This window comes from Hypomesus nipponensis, chromosome 3 (assembly GCF_054491055.1).
Source record: "Hypomesus nipponensis isolate SF chromosome 3, ASM5449105v1, whole genome shotgun sequence".
Classification (NCBI taxonomy): domain Eukaryota; kingdom Metazoa; phylum Chordata; class Actinopteri; order Osmeriformes; family Osmeridae; genus Hypomesus; species Hypomesus nipponensis.
The window spans coordinates 11,928,320-11,948,484 of NC_140363.1; the positions used below are offsets into that span (position 1 = coordinate 11,928,320).

Consider the following 20,165-nt stretch of genomic DNA (forward strand, 5'->3'; position numbering starts at 1 on the left):
GCAGATGTACAGGAAGCTGTGGATCTCCCATAGGAAAGGGTGGAAATCGACAGGCAGATGCTCCAACCAGTTGAGTTCAGAGGGGTCAAGCTGGACTATTATGAGAGGACAAGGGGGGTATTCACTCTGGGTCTTAATCTGAGCGGGTTTAAATGAGACAGAGCTGGCTAGTTAACCCCCCCAGAGAACACTTTTTTTGGTACAATACTGGTTGTGTTAGATTCTGCAGTGGTGGGCAGGTGACCGGCTGTATCCCCACCCAGAGGACAGAGCAGGAGGAGAAGGACACATTTGGAGAGAGAGAGAGACAGGTAGTGTTCTGTAATCAGAGAAAGCAGGAAAAGAGAGGGAGAGAAAAAGAAATATTGGCTGTGTCCAGAGACTAGCAAGGTCCATCATCAGGCCTCAGACTCAATGACTCCTGGGAGGGAAAAACTGTTGCCACAGGGTTGGAATGTTCTTTTGAATGTGGACTTTATGGATAATAACAGGAAAGAACAAGAAATAAGGGAATTTGACAACACTGGATAAGCACACTATCAACAGTTTAACACGACAGCCTAGTTCAACACAGCCAGACATAATGGACACATGCAGTGGTACAAACTTGATGGTAGACTTGGACTGAGTATAATTAGCTGCCAATCATGCGTATCTCCATAAATGTAATCGTTCCCGACATCCCTGACCTGCTGAGAAAACCAAGCCCCCACCAGGTCCAATCTGTAGTGAATACTACAGCAATGTGTGAGTGTGAATTTGTAATGTCAAATAAACTACTGACTTCACTTGGCATTTTTAACTAAGAAAAAGGCTGAGGCATTTCACATGTCAGAGAAAGGTGTGCGTGAGTGTTGAGAGGGGGGGGGAGTTTCCAGATTGTTAAAATACTTGTCAGTAGTTAACTGAGTAGGGGAGTACAGTAAGGGGACAGTGGTGCAGGATAGAATTGCATAATTAGCCGTCCAAAAGGTAGACCACACACACACTTCATCTATTAAGGAAGAATAGCTCTAGTCTTTCTCAACAGCAGCTCAGGTGTGCCACTGGCTACCGAGTGACTAATGGCCTTGATGGGCTGTAAGCCAGGGGCTATAAGCAACTAATGACTCCCCCAATGCTAATAAAGACAAAGGGTTTCCCCGATTAAAACAGTCTCCTCATCCAACAGCCCCCCCCCCCCATTCACATGGAGGCACGTCGAGGGAGGGAGGGAAAAAACAAGAAGGGAAGAGAGAGAGGGAGAAAAAGAAAGGATGGAAGAGGACAGAGGGACACTTCTAATATGGCAGGTAGTCTATATCATAAGGGTACTACTGAGCTTCAAGCCTGAGCCTCAGGAACCATCCGTGCTTGGCTTTTCTCTACACTGTTATTATTAGTTATGGCTATATACCGATGAGATGTAAAATATCATTAGCATTAATTTTTTTGAAGAACTGCCGGTTTCCAGTGAAGCTGCTTTCTCCACACGAGCAGACCACAGAGCTTGCTGCCTGGCCTACAGTCCCACTGGAAACGATGTCCAAACTCTCCCCAAATTACTACTTCCAGCCACTAGAAACTGGAGAACTGCCTAGAGAGACATGGAAGAGTTCAAAATAACTTTTAATGAAATGCCGTTATTACTGGAGTGATTTCAATGATGATTCCAAGCATGGCAGACATGCACCTTTAATGAAAATTGACGGAGCAAATTGGACACCAAAGCTGTCTGTGTCTGCACTTGGGAGAGATAATGAGGGAAGCAAAGCAGAATATATTACTAGGCTAAACCAACTGGAAATAAATGAGCTGGTGTGCCTGAGGTATAAATGTGTCTATGACACAGTGTGTGACAGTGCCTGTTGACAGAGTGACATCAACGTTAGTCACCATGTTAAGGTGTGTTTCCTCTTAAATCACTGCTCTCATATGCGACTGTGGATAAATGACATTAGGAGGCTGTGAAGTCACATGCGTCCCAATGTGAAGATGAGTGAGTGGGCTGACTAGCCATTCAAGCATGGGACTGAATCATTCCCACGGATGCAGTGTGGGTCACGTCTTGGACTGAAAAGCTTCACAGCTTTTATGAAATGCCCAAAATAAACTACAGGTGGGGAAGAACTGGAGGGACACAAAGCCGAACGGCTGCTCTTTGCTATTCTTTTGGCCGCAGCTGTGAATCTTTCGAGTGAAGCGACAGAGAACGTTACTACTTCAGAATGAAAATCAGTCCTCACAGCAGCAGCACAGCAACGGGACAGCCGCTCCATCTCCATAGCGGACGGTGGAAGGCCATGGGAGAGACATTTGGTGCAACACAAAGATGCTGTGTTGTATCGCTAAATGGAATGCAGTCAGAAGCAGAAGCTATAACATGTGGCGTGGTTTAGCCCCCCACCACACACATTTCTGGAGAAATCTCCTCAGACAGACACACAGACAGTCAAAAGCCTGCTCCAACTGTTAGCAGTTGTTTTACTGCACAGAGGATGTGTGCATTTTTCCCTCCCCTTGTGAGTCAGTCCTTCCTTTTGCCCAAGAAAGCCAGTCTAAACTGAAGGTACCGTGCCCTCTAACACCCCCCTTCCAGGGTGGCCCATCTGGATCAACCAACAAAGGGCCTGTTGACTGTGTGTGTGTGTGTGGGGGGGGGGGGAGGGGGGTTGGAGATGTGACCCATAACCACTAATCCTAAGAGGCAGAATGTGTCAGGTCTGGGTAGAAAAGGAGAGGTCATTACGTCTGCATGGACACTTTCAACAGCAAGGTTTAAGTAGCTGGTTGTCCACCCTTTTAAAGAGGCAGTGTACACAGCACTAAGACCCGAGGCCATAAAAGAAGTCTGCCTTCATCTTGGCTCTCGTACCTTGAACAACGTTAGGATTGAGTTGTGGACAGATTAGGCGACGGCTTCTCAGATGACAGCCGAGAATAGCCTTTGGCATATACAGTATTCTGTACACAGCAGGCACGCACCTGTCAGTTGGTTTACAGTACTCCTCCTGCTGTGCCCCTGGTCATCTTTAGGGAGTTCTTTACCCTTCATGTCTTGCCTGAATATGACATTGAACATTCAGTGATAAATCTAAATCCTGTCCCCTGAGTGAAATGGTATCAGTCATCACTTTTTACACACAACTCAGATGCCAATGACCCGTCTCAGACTCAAACTTTAAAGCTTGCCATTTAAGACCATGTCAGGGATGATATCATATGGATAATGACATGTCATTAATATTGCACCAGCTCCTGGGTCACAACATTCAACTCTCCACATACCATATGTGACTGATACTAGTTGACATGGGCTTAACCCAAAGTGGAGTGGCCATTAGCTTGCAGATGATACTGGCTGGGTGGATCGTGTTCGAAAGTAGACCCTTCCTTTCCTGGCTTTTTTCAACAAAAGATTTACAACTCAAATTAATCACTATGAAAGCTAGCCTTCTTCGGCTTTCCTAAAGAAGAGTTATACATTGCAAGTGGAACATGGTGAACTCAGAGAATCACCAGAGCAGAAGTACTTCAACTTGGCTAAAACACTGTTCATGTCACCCAGTAGCTCCACTAAAGGTAATCAAGAGGAAAATCTGGCCCCACTTATCCGGAGCACATTTTCTCCCAGCTGGCACAGACACAGCCCTAGAGGGAGACCAACTAAATGTTCTCTATTCACACCTGTATCATCGTCAGGGAAACGGCTCCCAGCTGAAGCTAACCATGGTGATATTGAGAGAGACAGGCAGGATACAGAGTCCACAGAGCCACTTGTTCAGGGTTAAATCTCTCTTATGTAACGGCCCATTGCAGATCGAGGCCCTGGCCCCGGCTTTGGCAGTTGGCACAGAGCAGTGGTGCTGAAGACTTCTGGACGCAAAAAAGGAAACTCAAGTCGAGCGTGGTGAGAAGTCGAGAAAGGGATCCGGAGGGCTGGGCACAGAACACACACATGGTGGCAGGCACAAAATACACTGATTTTCCTCCAACCTTGCTAAACCACCCAAAAACCCCTTGACCACACCTAAAAAGACCTGACGAGGTGGAAACGGCTCCCCTCTACATAAAATACCAAACGTTTGACACCAAACGGCTGTTGAAAAGTAGGCAAAGGTACTCCATACCGGATTATCCTTACCGGATTATCCTAACTAACCCCCAAAAAAGAAATATGCATAATCTATACGCTCAAACATACATATTCACTAGTAGCGTTACCTGAAGGTCCTCCAACACCAAGCTGAGGCCTGACACGTCCAGTAAGCCTTGCTGTTGTAAGCTCCAGGAAACACATTATATGGATAATTTTACCTCTTTATGAATCAAATCTAATTGAGCTGGCACAGTGTTTAGATGCCAGGATTGCACATGACCTAAGGCAATCAAGCCCCTTTCGCTGTTTACATTGGACAGATGCCAAATAACTGAACCAATGTGCCAAGGCCTTAGACTGAGGAAGGAAGGAAAGAAGCTTATCTCCCTCCCAGATCAAACTAGAGACTGTTAACGTGAGGAGGGGGGGGGGGGGGGGGCAGTGCTAATGAGGCTGAAAATGCACCTCACATTCCACGCTGCTGCAGTCAAGCTCTCACAACCACTTCACATTGTCTGTTAGAAACCCCATAAATAGAGGAAAGGGTATTTGATTAGCATCTTAGTTATGTTAAGCTAGCTGGGAAACAAAGTATAGTTATAAGCCGATGTGACTTATGACTTGCTGTTTTGTTCGACCTTCTCTAGTAAACACCTCGTAAATAAGACAAGATAACACAGAGACAACATTTGGGTGCGTTACCAAAGCTCCATTCAGGAGCAAGTGGGATGTATACCCTTTCCAGGAGCTTCTCAGCCCATCATGGAGAACAATGGCAGACGCATGGCGCCAACAGAAGAACCTGATGCCAAGACCTTCAGCCAATAACACACCAGCTGTGTTTGCACTACCAATAGGAGAATGATGGGGGGGGGGGACCTTCTGGCTACTGGTTTCAGAGGTAAGCCAGATCCATCACAATTACTGCTGATGAGGCCACAATGGAGATTTTCTGCTCAGATGAAGTGTGACCCAGCCCAGCGAGGATATCAAAAAAGGCATATTTAAGCCCAACCCCATACACATCTACAGTGTACACAGCTTGCCGTCCTTTCACACGCATCACACGGCACTGTCATGTAAACGCACATATCAAATCACAACTGTATTGGAGATAGCGCTAATTATCTGGGCTTTGCACTCTCATCCCACATGGAAAGACCATATTACATATTGTTCATAGAAGGGGAACATTGAAGCAGCTTGTCATTGCTTCAGGATGTCACACAAGTTCAACACACCCTCTGCCCTCCCCAGGTTTTTATGTCAGACTGATGTATTGCAATTTGTCTGATGTACACTGTCCTACAATAACCCTACCATGCTAGCTGGTGTGTCAGTGCCCCTTCCACTACATGACTCGCCTCTCTCTCCCTCACCCCCTCTCTCTCCCTCACCCACCCTCTCTCCCTCACCCACCCTCTCTCCCTCACCCACCCTCTCTCCCTCACCCACCCTCTCTCCCTCACCCACCCTCTCTCCCTCACCCACCCTCTCTCCCTCATTCCCCCTACCTCTCCCTCACCCACCCTCTCTCCCTCATTCCCCCTACCTCTCCCTCATTCCCCCTACCTCTCCCTCACCCACCCTCTCTCCCTCATTCCCCCTACCTCTCCCTCACCCACCCTCTCTCCCTCATTCCCCCTACCTCTCCCTCACCCACCCTCTCTCCCTCATTCCCCCTACCTCTCCCTCACCCACCCTCTCTCCCTCATTCCCCCTCTCTTTTACTTTGTCTCCTCCTCATGCAGAAGATCTTAATCTGCAAGCTAATTTGACACATGACTTAATCTCTCGCCACCATTTCATCTTCATTTTCCAAACCACATGGGCGTATCTCAGAACGCGCCCCACGACAAAAAAACAGATTCAATTTGACCCAACACATTCATCTCCTCAAAGGCTTCAATTTGCTGTCGTTTAGGGGTGTCAACCTGAACACATAAGCTTCCAGAGCTGTCCATCTGCTTAACTCAGGACAAGACCCATGTCTGATTTATGAACCAAAGAATGCTCATCTTTTTTGTGCAGTGGTAAATGATAACAGCAACCTCAGCAAATCGTTTATTCTATCAGTCCAACAGAATGGCAGTGCTACTAAATAAACTAAATAAAGAAGCCCTGGCCTGGTGCATACTACAAACATGTACAGTTTACAAGGGTATATTTTCATCAGGGACTACAACTCAAATGATTCATGTTTTAGGCTAGGCTGCACTGTTCTGCACCTGACGCAACCACTTAGTGAAGCTGGCCTGGAGAGGGAGGTCTTTGTAGTGTTGAAGTTGGATATGGGTCCAACCAACCCTCAGTATGAGGTAGAAAGTCAAAGACCAACACTAGTTTATTGTAGCCCTGTCCAATAGCATGATGGGAGGGGACCCTGGGGACAGAAAGTGGACAAAGTCACTCATTAGCCTGTCTGCAGTGTGGTGACTATGATCACAGAAAAGTCCCTTCCAGGTCTCTGTCAACGCTCCCTTGAGTTCACCTGCTTATTATAGCTCTCCTCCAAACACTACTGCCCACATGCTACAACGATAGCACACTTCTGCCAGTGCCTCAAGAGTCAAACATGACTTCAGCCACAGACAGAAATAAACTGTCAGTAGAAGGCACCATTATGCTTCCCCGTAGTGACTAAAAGGGGAAAGTGGAATTTGAGTCAGATCTTAAAGTTATATTGTCATGGAGACATAACAAGAAACAAAGAAATGGCAGTAGACTGTTTACATGTTGTATGACCTTGAAACCAGTAAGGTTTCCAATCAGGGTTTTAAAAGAAGAGCACACACTAAGAGGAAGCACACAGACAGCTCTTCTCCTTTCCCCTCACCCTGCCTCCACCTACAGACAGTAAAAAGTCCTTCATCCTGCTGCCTTTGGGAATGTGACAATAAGCACAGATATTACCCATGCCTGATAAGTCACATGCATGCTGCCTTATATGGAGATAAATGTGCTGAGAGAAGACATGAAACATTGGCGTTTCTAAGAGTGTGCTAGCACTCCAGAATTAACGATGGGCACTTGCACACAGCTTTCCAAACAGGCTATGAGAGAACAGCCATAAGTCTCTCCGTTGACAAAGGCCTGCACAGCAGACAAAAACGCTCTCCTCTTTGTTTTACAATTTCTAATTGAATTAAACATCAGAGAATTGCTTCATGGGTTTAGATTAAGTGAGTGCTAATCCATGACCTAAACACAATGGAGGTTCACCTCAGTGATATATTAAGCCTTGTTACAGGCAAAACAATGTGCAAAGTGTCAAACTGCAAATTACCAAACTACAAAGTTATTGTATCATACTTCCCCCGAGCTCATTAAAGTTGATTTAGACGAGCAATGAGTTGCAGATGCCTGTGGAGAGAGCATGTGCCTCCCACCGACAGAGAAGCATTACAACATCACCCTACCCGCCTTTGTCACTGGTAAACAACTTAAATTGAACAGTGAGGGTGGGGGTTACAGGGGAATCCTTCTAGACACGGTCACATCAGTGTGAACGAGAACTCAATGTTTTCCATTGAGCTCTCTCACTGCTCACACTAGTGATTCTAAAGAAAACCAAACTTAAAAATAGATTTTTTTGGGGGGGGAATGATTTAAAAAGTCATAATGAAACTAATGTTCCTTGTGGTCGTGGAATCTGTGCCGGGAAGAAATACAACCACAAAACCTAGGCATGCAGAACATTTGTGTAACAGCCATCCAAAAACGCTCCAGAGATCACAATAACAAAGATCTAGGTATTGTGCACTGCAAAGTACACTAAACAGGCATTAGATATAGACAGAAGCTGAAACATAAGCCATTGGGCCAGCAGGTCCTCAAATAAACAAACACTCAACATTCTTAGGACAAAATTGAGCACACACTTGTTGACTACTAAACAAGGACCCTGAAGACAAATTGAAATATTCAATTAAGTTTAAATTAATCATCAGAAGAATGTTGTGTGCAATCCAGAGTCCATCTTCTGAACAGACCTTCTGTAACCTTGTAGGCCTGGTCTTATCCAATCACATGTACTCAGAGGAACCAATTATTTTTTGTTGCATATGTAACAAGAACATATAGGAGTGTTCAGGCAGACAAATGGTTTGAGTTTAGTCTCTGTAAGTGAAACATTAGCCTGTTATTAAAACTACACAATGGGCAGAGTGATGGTATGAGTCCATTCAAATCCCAAAACGTCTGCTTTAAATGGACACTTGGGTGATTGGTTTCCATGACATGAAGGCTAGGGTGCCATAAGGCATGCCCATACCTTCCTCCTGTCCTCTGGGTGTGTTTACACTGACCAGCCCCTACCCTCCAGGGTTCCACTGGCCCTTTTGTTGTGCTTGTATGGTCCTGGAGCCCCACCACCCCTCCTCAAGCCCTCGGCCTCCCTTACACCATCCCATGTCACAGCACTTCCCCAAACAACAAAGAGACTAGGTAAATCACCTCCACTACCACACAATCATGAGGGAGCAGGCCTGGCAGTTACGGACATGGACCCTCACATTCCTCGCCTCATAAATCAGCACAACACAAAGGACACACTGAATTGCCCTCCACTCACACTGTTGACAGCTCCATGTTGAACATCTTGAACTCTATTCAAGATCGAAATTTAATGTGTGTGTAATAGTCTTTGGTCTATTGTGCTAAAATTATTACTGCAAGTAGTTCTTAATTATAAATAAATCAAAATATCACATTGGGTTGTCGTATAATTCTCGCTACAAAGTTTGGGCATGGGAGCAATTCCTCTCAATTTTGTTGACGTGCCGTCGTGGCTGAAATGTGAGATCGAATTAACCGGTTTGGAAAGATAACAATAGTTTTACAGACCTATATGCCCAGTCAGCAGTCCAGACCATGATCGTATACTCATGGACTGACACTTAAAATGAATAAAAGGCAATTCCGAAAGTTACAGAAACCTAAAACGAAAAGCAGTTTTCTTGATCAGAAACGCCGCATGAACTATTGTGTTTGGACACAGCTGTAGCAGCTGTAACAACGTCGTCAATTAGTGGCACTGCTCTGTATCACAAACTTTTTATATAAAGCCCAACAACGTATTTTCTAACACTGTCTGTCCCGTCATCTACATTACATCCCTCGAGCACCAAAATAACCATATTAACAAGCTATATTCCTTATAATTTATAGTAGCATATTGGCGCGTGGACTGTAAAGACGCGCTTATGAGAACTCGGCCGTCCACAGCGAACGCACAAGTTTGCAATTAAACTTACCGGTTGACTGCTCTACTGCTGAAGACACAATTGTGGTCACAGGTTTTTCAACTCTCCCGTATAAATACACATTCGTTATACGTGTTTTTTGTCGATTTGCTACTTTGCTGAATGCAATACTGAATGGTTGGTTACTAGTCCCACGCTTTGTAAATGCAATGCTCTCAGGACTCACTCACCGCAGAGAAAACCCGACTCCTCCCAGACAATGTGGGGTTAAACCCCTCCTCTCTTCGATGGAGATTCAAAGCGATAGACAAATTGAGTTGGAAATGCATTGCAAATTAGAAAATAGGATGTGAATCGTTTCAGTCGATAAATGTTATGTTTATTTCTTACAAAACTTAATAATAAATGCATGTATGTAATGTAATGTAATTAGACAAATACAAAATTCGGATTTATTATTAAAAAATAATTAAATTGTGTTTTTTTGTTCTTTAAATATGTGTCAAAATCCCCAATCGCCAAAGCACTTAAATATTTAAGGAGTAAGCATCTTTTGCGTAACATTTACACCATTGTCTGTCAACGCATTGTCTATTAAGTTGGCTGAATGAAAAAGGAAACAGAAGGGTTTGGATAACATCAGACAACAAGGCTGCCAGGCTGTGTTTTTTGTGTGTATGAAGGTATGTATACATCCGCCTGTCTCTGTTTGCATGTCTATGTGTCTGTGTGTGTGTGCGTGTGTGTGTGTGTGTGTGTGTGTGTGTGTGTGTGTATCGTGTCTCAGGTCAATGGCACTTCATCAATCCAGTGGTAAACGCCAGGCAGATAAGAAATGCAGTGAAACCGGCCTGGCCTTCCTCCTGTCCAATGCTTGTAAACATTATCAGGATTCCATGTGAGCATTCCATGTGAGCCACATGTTTGCCAGTCACAGCTAATCTGCATATCAGCTTCTTTACAGCAGCAATAAAGGGCTGAGGGGAGATGCTTATCTCTGCTGTCTGTTGTACTCACAGATAGCCCTCCTCTTTTAATGGAGGACTGTCTTCACAACAACAAGTTGTCTCATTCCTGAGCATTGAACAAGATACAAGAACAACAGCTGAAATGGGCAAGGCACTCTGCCCCTGCAGTTATCCAACCATATCATTTTAATCCAGTTGATCCCTGATTATGCTTCTGATAGAAGCGATCCCACGGGATTGCAGTATGTTAATGAGTTAAACTGCAGAGGGATATGCAATTAGCACACAAATGAACCCACCACTGGACCCACATGGCTCAAAGCTAGAAAATCCTTGTATTGTTGATTCAAATAGTGCCCAAGTCCCTTGTTGCATTCTGGAAGGCATACTAGGAAGTGACTAATAGGAAATGAACCATGGATGAATACCAGAGTAAACAACAAGTGAAGTGATACAGATCACCCTGTCTGTGTGTAATGCTCAGTCAGCTGGGACTGGGCCGGCCCAACGCAGCTCTTTGTATTCCATCGTCTGGCAGCTTTCGGGAGGACTGGTCACTCTGAATCTCATTACGGCTAATTGGCTCTGACGGACACGCTGTTGCCCGTCACCTCTCCCTTCCTGCTCTGAGGGACATGTATCACCTCTACCTCCCCCCAAGTCACTGGTCCCCAGGCCTGGTGTGAGTGAGGTGTGGCCCGGGCATGTCCCACACTGTTCAAAAAACCGGGGTTAAAAAACAGTAATTTTCTGGCAGCAGGGGTGCAGGCAGATGGACAGACAAGCAGACGGACAAGCAGACAGACAAGCAGACGGACAAGCAGACAGACAAGCAGACAGACAGACAGCCAGCCAGAGACAAACAAACAGCACAAAGAAAAGGGACACAGACACAGAGAGTTGCACATGGAAACACAAAAACCCTTGCACACACAGTGGGATAGAAATATACAATTTCTCAAACACACAAACAGATATACACTCTAACAGATCAGCCCCCCCCCCTCCATACACACTTACACATTTACTGAAAGACAAAGACTGGCAAATGACACACAAGCAGAAAAAAACATTCACTCATTAGCACCTCTGCCTCTCCCCACTGAGCCAGTCCCCCATATTCAAATGAGGCCAGTTTCCTGAACGACTGTAGCATTCCCCTCTGCTGTGCCTCGTAAATACAGACTGTTCCTTGACTCTGACCACCCAAATACTGTTGTAACAATGCACTTCTGCAGTACTTTCTGTATGCACTGTATACGTGCTCTGTATGTCGCTTTGGATAAAAGTCTCTGCAAAATGAGAAGAAAAAACTCCAGCCAGCCACACAAAGTAACACTACCCAGTTCTGCTGCTAGTTTCATCCATCATTATGGTGCCTCTAATAGGGTCGTCATGGTAATTGTGTCGGGGAGAGAGAGAGAGCCCCCCTGCTAAGTGATTTTTCTCACACTTCTGTGCTTGGCTATTGTACAGTGTCATTATTGCCCTCTTCACCGTCGACCCCTAGCCAACACGGGCTGTACATTGGCTGTAATTTCCACGGTAATTTGTCATGTGGTATGTAATGAGGACTCACTGGGAACAATGAAAGAGCTTTGTCTGAAATGGTTCATTCAAAGGATGTGTGTGCCTGTGTGCTGGTAAGACAGTAATCAGACACACACTCACTCACCACACCCAAAAACAACTAGGGACTTGGGTCGTCTTTCTAAATACAGCCTTGTAACATACAAAAAGCACCTTTTACAGACAACCACAATTCACCCACAGGAGACAACCACAACAGACACTACATACTAGACAAGTCTCATCTTACATGAGACAACAAAGACTTCATACTGTATGTAAACCTAACAGAAAGACATACTGCACAAATAAACTCCATAAAAAATGCATTGAATTGAGGGAGACAGGTCTTGAACAAGATCTAAGTGATGGCTTGTACTCCTTTAATGGGTCAGCTAATGTGAAATCAATGGGGACAAACCAGGAGCTCTGTCAAAGCAGCTTTTGGGCCTCCGGAGAACAAACTGTGGTGTGTTTCTAGTAGAGAGGTTAGGGATGGTTGTTGACAGTGAGGAAAGGGGTCTAGATTCCTCATGGTGCATGCCTGCTGTTCCATGCCTGCCGTGTGGACCTGTATGGATGTGACTGTGGGGTAAATCTTAGGCCTGATGGATCTACTGCACAAGGCCCTCATCATCGGTTTGGCCGCCCGTCTGTCTGCTAGACAATATGTCTTCTGGGTGTCAGTATTAAAAAAAGAGAGAGGAGAGCGCAAAGGGACAGAGAGAGAGAGAGAGAGAGAGAGAGGAGAAACAAAGAGAGGAGAGAGGAGAGGATGTTTGTGTTGTCGTTTTTTGGGACGGACAGAGAGCAAAAGTATGGACGAGACTCAGTCATGGGAGACTAGGAGAAAAGTGTGTGAGAAAGACGAGGGAGAGAACGATGAAAATAAATATGCCTTTAGGAGAGAGCTTGTGACTTCTACTGCTGTGGTGATACAAACCACAGGTCACATCGTAACTGAGGGAGATAGTTCACTGGTACGTTAAAGGCATGAGTGGACTACCAACCTCTCAACCCAAACTAGACGACAACCTCAAGGCCCTTGTTGAACTACTGAGAACTTCGCCAACTTTCACACAGGTCAGATACATTCCATTCTGAATTGGGGGAGGATTTGAGCAAGGTTTCAAATCCTGTGAAAGAGTCCAAAGCTGAGTGCTGCCATCTCGTAACCCCTTGTCTGTATAAAGATCTCAAAGCAGAGTTCTGCTGTCTAGGGATTGAGTCTCAGGATAGTCGCTACATGATTTAGTCGCTGACAGACTTGAAAATTGCCCATCGGAAAAAGAGCTGTTTGTCTGACCATCAGACCATAGCAGTCTGGCATACACTGGCACGTTAGACAAGTCCAAACATGGGAAAAGAAAATATGAAGGATAGCGGTCAGCCTGATGTGTGGTCATGACATCAGACACTGGTCTAAAAACAACCATTTGGTGACTTGAAAAATTGCCGCAGCTCAGACGCAGGACAACTTTGATTCAGTTGTCAGGGCCATGTCGATGACCAAATATTATGTTTAGCATGAGAATAGATGTATATTCAACATTTAAAGACAACATAAGTCGAAATGACTTGATAATCTCACTCACACGACACATAACAGTTGTTTTAAGCAATAGACTGAGCTCACAAATTGTTAAAAAGGTTTGACACACTCATACACAGTTATTAATCTATCGCTTACAAACAATGGCACAACAAACAACCCAGAGTATTTGTGCATCTAGGAAATGGATAGGCCTGATTTCAATAAGGGTAACGCAGTTAAAAAACGTTAATATAATTTGCACTGACCACAATGGCAACAGTCTACCATTTCTAATTCAATATGATTCAAGCTAAAAAAGGAATATCTGCCATGTCACACTTATACCTAAATCATTAGCATTCAAGATAAAACACTACATGGTAGTGTAGTGGACATGTATACAGTCAAGGGTCTACAACAGGCCAACATGCAAAGCATGTCCAACAACACCAGGGCTAAAGCTGGCAATACACAGTATGCTATTGGATTACAAATGATTATGATTATAACAAATTGCAGCATGAACGATGTTAAAACCTTCTCCATCCCCACCTCCATCTGGTTTTTCCAGGGAAATGTTCCCACACCTATTAGACAGAGTGCATGCTGGGAGCTACTTTCACACCCATATGAAGAGAGTAGAGTTGGTCGCTGTGGGTTAGCTCATTAAAGTCATACTGTGCCTCTGTTAATTTGACTTTCCCCTTATTAAAAGCAGACACTCTTTTGCCCACCCCATACACAATGTCATCCGGAAATACATTTAACATGATAGCAAAGCATTAGTAATAGATCAACACACACTCTGTCACAAACTTCTGACTTCTGTAGAAAAACTCCTCTAAACCCTAGTTAGCTTCAGCACTTTCTAAAGCCTGGAATCATGCTCTATGTTCAGAAATGACTTTATGGATGTTGCTATAACATTTGTGGTTGACACAACCATTAATCAAGGTGCTATGTTAAAGGTTATGCACTAAACAGTATTTTCTGTTTATCTATTAGCTCATTATTGCTAATTGAGGGACACATATGGGGTTTGGGGATGTTTCATATTCAAGCTGTGAAATTGGATGATCTCCCCCTATTCCCTTAACGCTGGGCCAGGCCATGCTTTGTGGGTGGTAGGCTACCCAGACTCAGATGATAAAAGAGTGCCTGTCTCTGAAGTCTCCTTGAGAAGGGCAGAGATGGAGCCCACTATACTCTTCACCTTGACCCACAGGACAGGGGGGCTGTCTCAGGCCACCGGTGTGTGTGTGTTTGTGTTGGTGTGTGTGTGTGTTTGATCCTCACTGATGCATACCCACACGTCTGACCTGTGTGTGGACCGCTCCCTCATACCAGCCCACACTGCTAGTGGATGTGTGTGTGCGCGTGTACCAGGGACCAACTTAACCTGGGTATTTGAAGGCCAATTCATCAGATCCACAGCTACAGCCTATCTCTTCCCATTTCATCTTCGAGCTTATGCCCTGCAGTAACATCAGCCTTGGCAGCATGACAAATGGACACCCTCTCCCCTGCAACCTATCACACCCTGGCCAGCCTCCGCCCGGCCCTCTCTCTGCACCCCTCTAACATAGTTACTCTTATTGGAGTTGAGGCCTCGCCGCGGCGGACGCCAGTTTCATGTTTCTCATTTTCGCCTTGGGACTCTCCTGAGACTGTGGAGGGCAAGGGTGTGAGGAGGAGGAGGGAGAGGGGAGGGGGGGCTGCAAGGGGCCAGAACATACCAGGCTAGGAAAGCGGAAAGGACAGACCTGTTTACTCATGCATAAGCTCCCTGCCTCTACATGGGTCCCAACACCCATTTCTGCTGCCAGGCTGCCTGACTGGGCCTGAGAGCGTCCGCGGGACAACAGGGAGTCAAAACAAGATGATGTTTGCAGAAGGGGACACGGCGTGCAGTGTGTGCTGCATCAGCAGTATTCCGGCGACACTCGTTTGTCAAGTCATTTGCGGATGTCATGTGTGCCGTGGGGTGGGACATGCTTACTTTTCCAGTGCATCATGTCTTGGAAAAAAACTGCCCTGGGGATGGAGAGAGGGATGGGGAAAAGGCAGAGGAGCGGTGCAGGAAGACGGGAGGAAGAGATGCAGCTGGTCAGAGAGAGAGAGAAAGTCTGTGTGTGTAAGAGAGAAAGAGATGATGAATGAAAGAAAGAAAGGAAGAAGGGAAAGAAAAGAGAGACTCAGGGAGAGTGGGAGATAGAGTTGGAAACATTTTAAGAAGGTCTTGAGATTCCCACCACTCTGTCTCTCAACAACTGACCTCTCAACCCTGACCCCCAGATCAGCCTTTCCCTGTCACATGGTCCCACTGGTGACATCTGTCCCTAATCTCTGAGTCAGTCACACTCCTGTGACCAAGGGCCTCCATCACAGCTGTCCCCAATAAGGTCCTTCCCCACTTACTCTAGGTGTAGAAACCTTATTTTCATCCTTGACTCCTCCCGACCCTTGGGAGAGATTGAGCAGTCCTCTGAGAAAGGATGGAATCGGGAAATACGTACTTTTTTCCATTTTACGGATGAGCAGATACATATCTATGGCCTAGTTAAGCAGCAGCAGCGAGAGGCTTCCCATCCTGCTTATCCACCACATTGTCAATGGATATTAAACAGTGTGAAAGGAACGAGGGGGAAACGTAATCAGACTGATTCAAGTGAGGGGGTGGGGGGGTGGGTGTGAGGGGGCTGGGGGCTGGGGGACAGGAGATGAGGGGTGAGGAGGGTGTGGTGCTAGGACCCCGGGGAACCCCAGATGCCTGCTGGTCATTAATAAACATGATCACGATCACCTCGAGGGAGATTCTGGCGAGAAGGCACACTCGCGGCAGATTGGTGGGCCGGCGGGAGGGTGGATGGTTTAAGGCGCTCCCACAAGGGGGTTAACTCAGGAACACGCCATTGGATTTTCCGCTCTATGTGAGCACGCACAGTGAGAGACGAGAGCAGCAGATAAGGCTTCCATTGATTGGGCCACGTGGCGGGCTTTTCTTCTTACAACAGGCTGAATGCACACTGACCTTTAGGTGCATGTATTATAAGAATAGAATAAGAACACAGACTTGATTTTCTCAAGGCCTCATGACATTTGAGGGACTCCAGGCAACCATGGCTACAAGCCACTACAGCATTTCTTGCTTCAAAGTATTCCTTAAATCTGACGATAACATCTGTCCATGTTGTTGACATTTTGGTCCTGAAATCAACACAACTCATTCCTGAAGCATATGGGTTCATTTCTTTCCAACGCTCTTGTTGCGATCTCGGTGACTCAGACAAATTCAATTCAACACGGCCTGCGTTGAGAGGGAGGTTCTTTCCTCTGCAGTGACGTCACCTACGGTATCTCACAAGGGAACGTTCCTCTTCCTCTCATAAACAAACACAAACAAGCAGGCCTTGGGGGCTAATTACTAGCGATCTGCTTCATCCTAACATCCAGGGAGGAGACATGGGACAGCTCCAGACAGTGGGCAACGCTGCCATCCTGACTGGAAACTCTGCCGCTTCACTCCCAGGTTGCTGAACCAGGTGTCATGTCCTTAGGCACAGGGTTAGTCAGCCTACATAATAAGCAGCTGTTACTGTCCGCCTGCACAACGACAAGAGGCACACAATGCCGTGGTTGGGATGGGATGCTGTGTATGTGTGTGTGTGTGTGTGTGTGTGACAGCATGGAAACAAGACTCTTGTAAAATGGCATCCACTCATTCTATCCTCTGAGATACATTATAGGCGGAAAGAATATTTTCTGCTGTGATGACCTGCACAAGTGCTTGGCTGCAAACTCAGCATTTCTGCTATTTACCTATTTTTCCCCCCACTCTTTCTCTCTTTCCCACTCTAGCTTTTTTCCCCCCTCTGATTCACCTTACATCTGGGCAAATTGAATAGGCTCCCATCACTCACTCTTTCTCTCCAACACACACACACACACACACACACACACACACACACACACATACCTCCCAGTGTGAAGTGAAATATGATTGAGTGCCCTCTGAAATTAGGAGTGCTTGTTATTGACGTCTCCTTGACTACCGTCACTTCTCTCCTCTTTCCCAGCATGCTCAGTGACTTAAGCCTGCTGATCTAAGAGGGGTGATGAACTTTCAACCCTGACCCTTGACCCAGACCCTTATTAAGCCTGTTGCCCCGTTAGATTAAAGGGATTCTGCCAAGGTAAAGAATAATGGAAAGTTTGTTAAATTATGCGGCAACGAGTCAATGTTGGAGAGATTAAACAGAAGTTTCTGTTTTGGCAGCTTTTGTATTAACAGGGCCCATGAAACATGTGGTTCTGCTGTGTGTGCAAAGTCTGTAAATGTGCTCAGGTGCATTATACCTATCAAATACAAATACAAAGCCGGCATAGCAACAGCAGAACTGGACCCTTGCTAAAACACCTTGGCTGGGTTTCCCAGATTTGTTAAGAAGCTGTTAACGGTAAGATCTTCTTAGGAACGTTCTAAGAGCGTTCTAGAGTGCTCTTAGAATGTTCCTAAGAAGCTCTTAGCATTTAAAGCTTCTTAACAAATCTGGGAAACCCGGCCCTTGGCAGTATGCAAACACACAGGGCTGATTTGCAAGTGCAGCCTTGCTTTGTCTGACACTGACAATTGTCTGCCTAGAAGCCAAGGAAAAATCATTACAATTCAACTCTTTGTTTCCTTCATTTCCTTTATTCGCTCTTTTTTTCTCATGCAGACTCAGACCAAGCCTTCTTGACTATCCACTAGACTCTGATCGGTTTGAACTTTTGATGGGAGTTACTTCTCAGCGAGGGCAATTTTGGACACCACTTCCAGCTCTGTGGGAGCCTGCACTTGGTGATAAGAGAGACCTGGACCAAGTGTTCCTGTAGGCTGGCGGCACAGGGGTACTGAGCCCCTTCAAAGGGGAATATTTACCGTCTGACAGCTCTCAGACCAGATATGGAATCCAACACACTCTGATGGACTATAAGTGTGAGTTTCCTACCTCTGTTTGTTTCTCTCTCCCTCCCCCTCTCAATTAACTGGTAGGGTTCCAGTGAGAGGCGATACAGACTGATTTTATTTACGGTAGGCAGGACATTTAATCAATGCTTTAAATTAATCAGGAATGCAGCAACCTAATCAGCAGAGGGGCCCAGTCTCACACTAAAATGAGGTCCTTTCCTAAGTAACCTCATCCTATCCTATGTTGATGTGAAAATGCATCAAGAATTGTGCTTCATACAAGGTACATATTTCACTGTGACTGCGTAGAAATTCTGACGGGATAGTTTGCCGCAGACTTTCCAAACGAGAGTAAGAAGGTTGTTCTGGCCAACATAATAGTGTGGTTAGGTGATAGGCCATGTGACAGGTGAGCACTGCAGTGTTTCAGCTCTGTCAGTCACCAGGCTTATTGCAAAGAAACAGAGCCCTGAGGAGTCATTCAAAAGCCACCAAATTTGGACTAATGTGGCACCATACTGCCCCCTAAAGGCCAACCACTGTAACTACAGCAGGGTTTACAGTCACGACGTCCAGGTTTACTGTTCAACGAGAGAATGGACTAGTGTGTTTTATTTTACTACCATCCCATCCTGGACGTGACCTCTATCTCAACACTGAGTGCTCTGTGTGAACCTATGATTTGTAGATCCCCCCAAAAATGGCTACATGGAGTTTCGCATATACCCCCTGTACCTGTTTTACATGGCAATGATATTTCCGATTACAATCTGCAGCAACATCTAATGGAGTTCCCCACAACAGAGAGATGAGTCTCAGGCTGACGGCATGGACCACAAGCATGATGGATAATTACCCCCACCTGAGCACCACTGCCAGAGAAGTACAACACAGTTCCATCCCTGCTTGGTGCCAGGATGCTGGGCCCTCCCAGATCAGCCTCTGTTGTGCCCCTCTGGGCTTGTGTGCATGTGTTTTTACCACTTGGCAAAAACTCTACAGCCCTGATTGTCACAGCATGACATACAATTCCAACAGTGAGGTGAGGTAGGAATGTGATAATGCTGATGTTCAACCATTGTGTGCCTGGAAGAGTAGGATGCTGAACCTGATGGACATGGGCCTCAAGCCTGTGCTATGTGCCAGGTCCTCTCTCTCCCCACATTGCACTGTACACCCGATGATTCCAATACACAAACACAACTGCTCTTCTAAGAACAAAGTGTGGTCAATGCCAACCGTCCAGTATTTTACAACTGCAGTGTGAAGGGGAGCCAGTTGGCTGTGTGTGTGTGTGTGTGTGTGTGTGTGGGTGTGTGAGTTTGTGTGTTAGTCTCCAGAGTTGCCAGCCTGCCAGTCTCCCACTGGGAGGAGGTGAGCTGGGGCAGAGCAGCAGGTCCATCCAGACAGGCCATGACAGCCAGGGACTTAGTGAGGAGCCCCACTGGGACAACTCCAGTCTATTTGTACAGGCCGTCACTTCTTAGCTCCAACTTGAACCATAATTCCCTCGACAGGCGGAACAGAAAGGCCAGTTCATTTGTCTGTAATTCATTGTTTGTATTGACATTTGGGTTTTGTTCAAGCCAACACTTTTAGTGCACTGAAAGCCAAAAGTTGAATTGCAATGTGTTACTTCTCTCTTTGTTTTCACCGTTTCAAAAATGATGTAGAAATTCAACAGCTACTTTTATCCAAAACGTACAGGGGGGATTTGAACCTGCAAATCTGCAGGCAAATATTCTATCACTGAGCTATACCCACCCATCCTTAATATCTCAGGGACGCATAGTCATTCGATTTAAGGACATCTTCCGTGAAGCCAATTAGTGTTGTTTCCTGCTTTAAAGTAAACCAGGCC

The 20,165-nt window shown here is 45.7% G+C and overlaps 1 protein-coding gene across 1 annotated transcript in view; it reads right to left on the reverse strand.

The window, feature by feature from the left end:
• The window catches only part of tiam2a (TIAM Rac1 associated GEF 2a), a 64,689-nt gene extending 55,218 nt beyond the window's left edge, over nt 1-9,471 (reverse strand). Inside the window, exon 1 of the mRNA XM_084676238.1 lies at nt 9,334-9,471. The gene's annotated coding sequence lies outside the window, so the exon portion shown is untranslated. The remainder of the gene's footprint in view (nt 1-9,333) is intronic.
• Between the last annotated feature and the right edge of the window lie 10,694 nt (nt 9,472-20,165).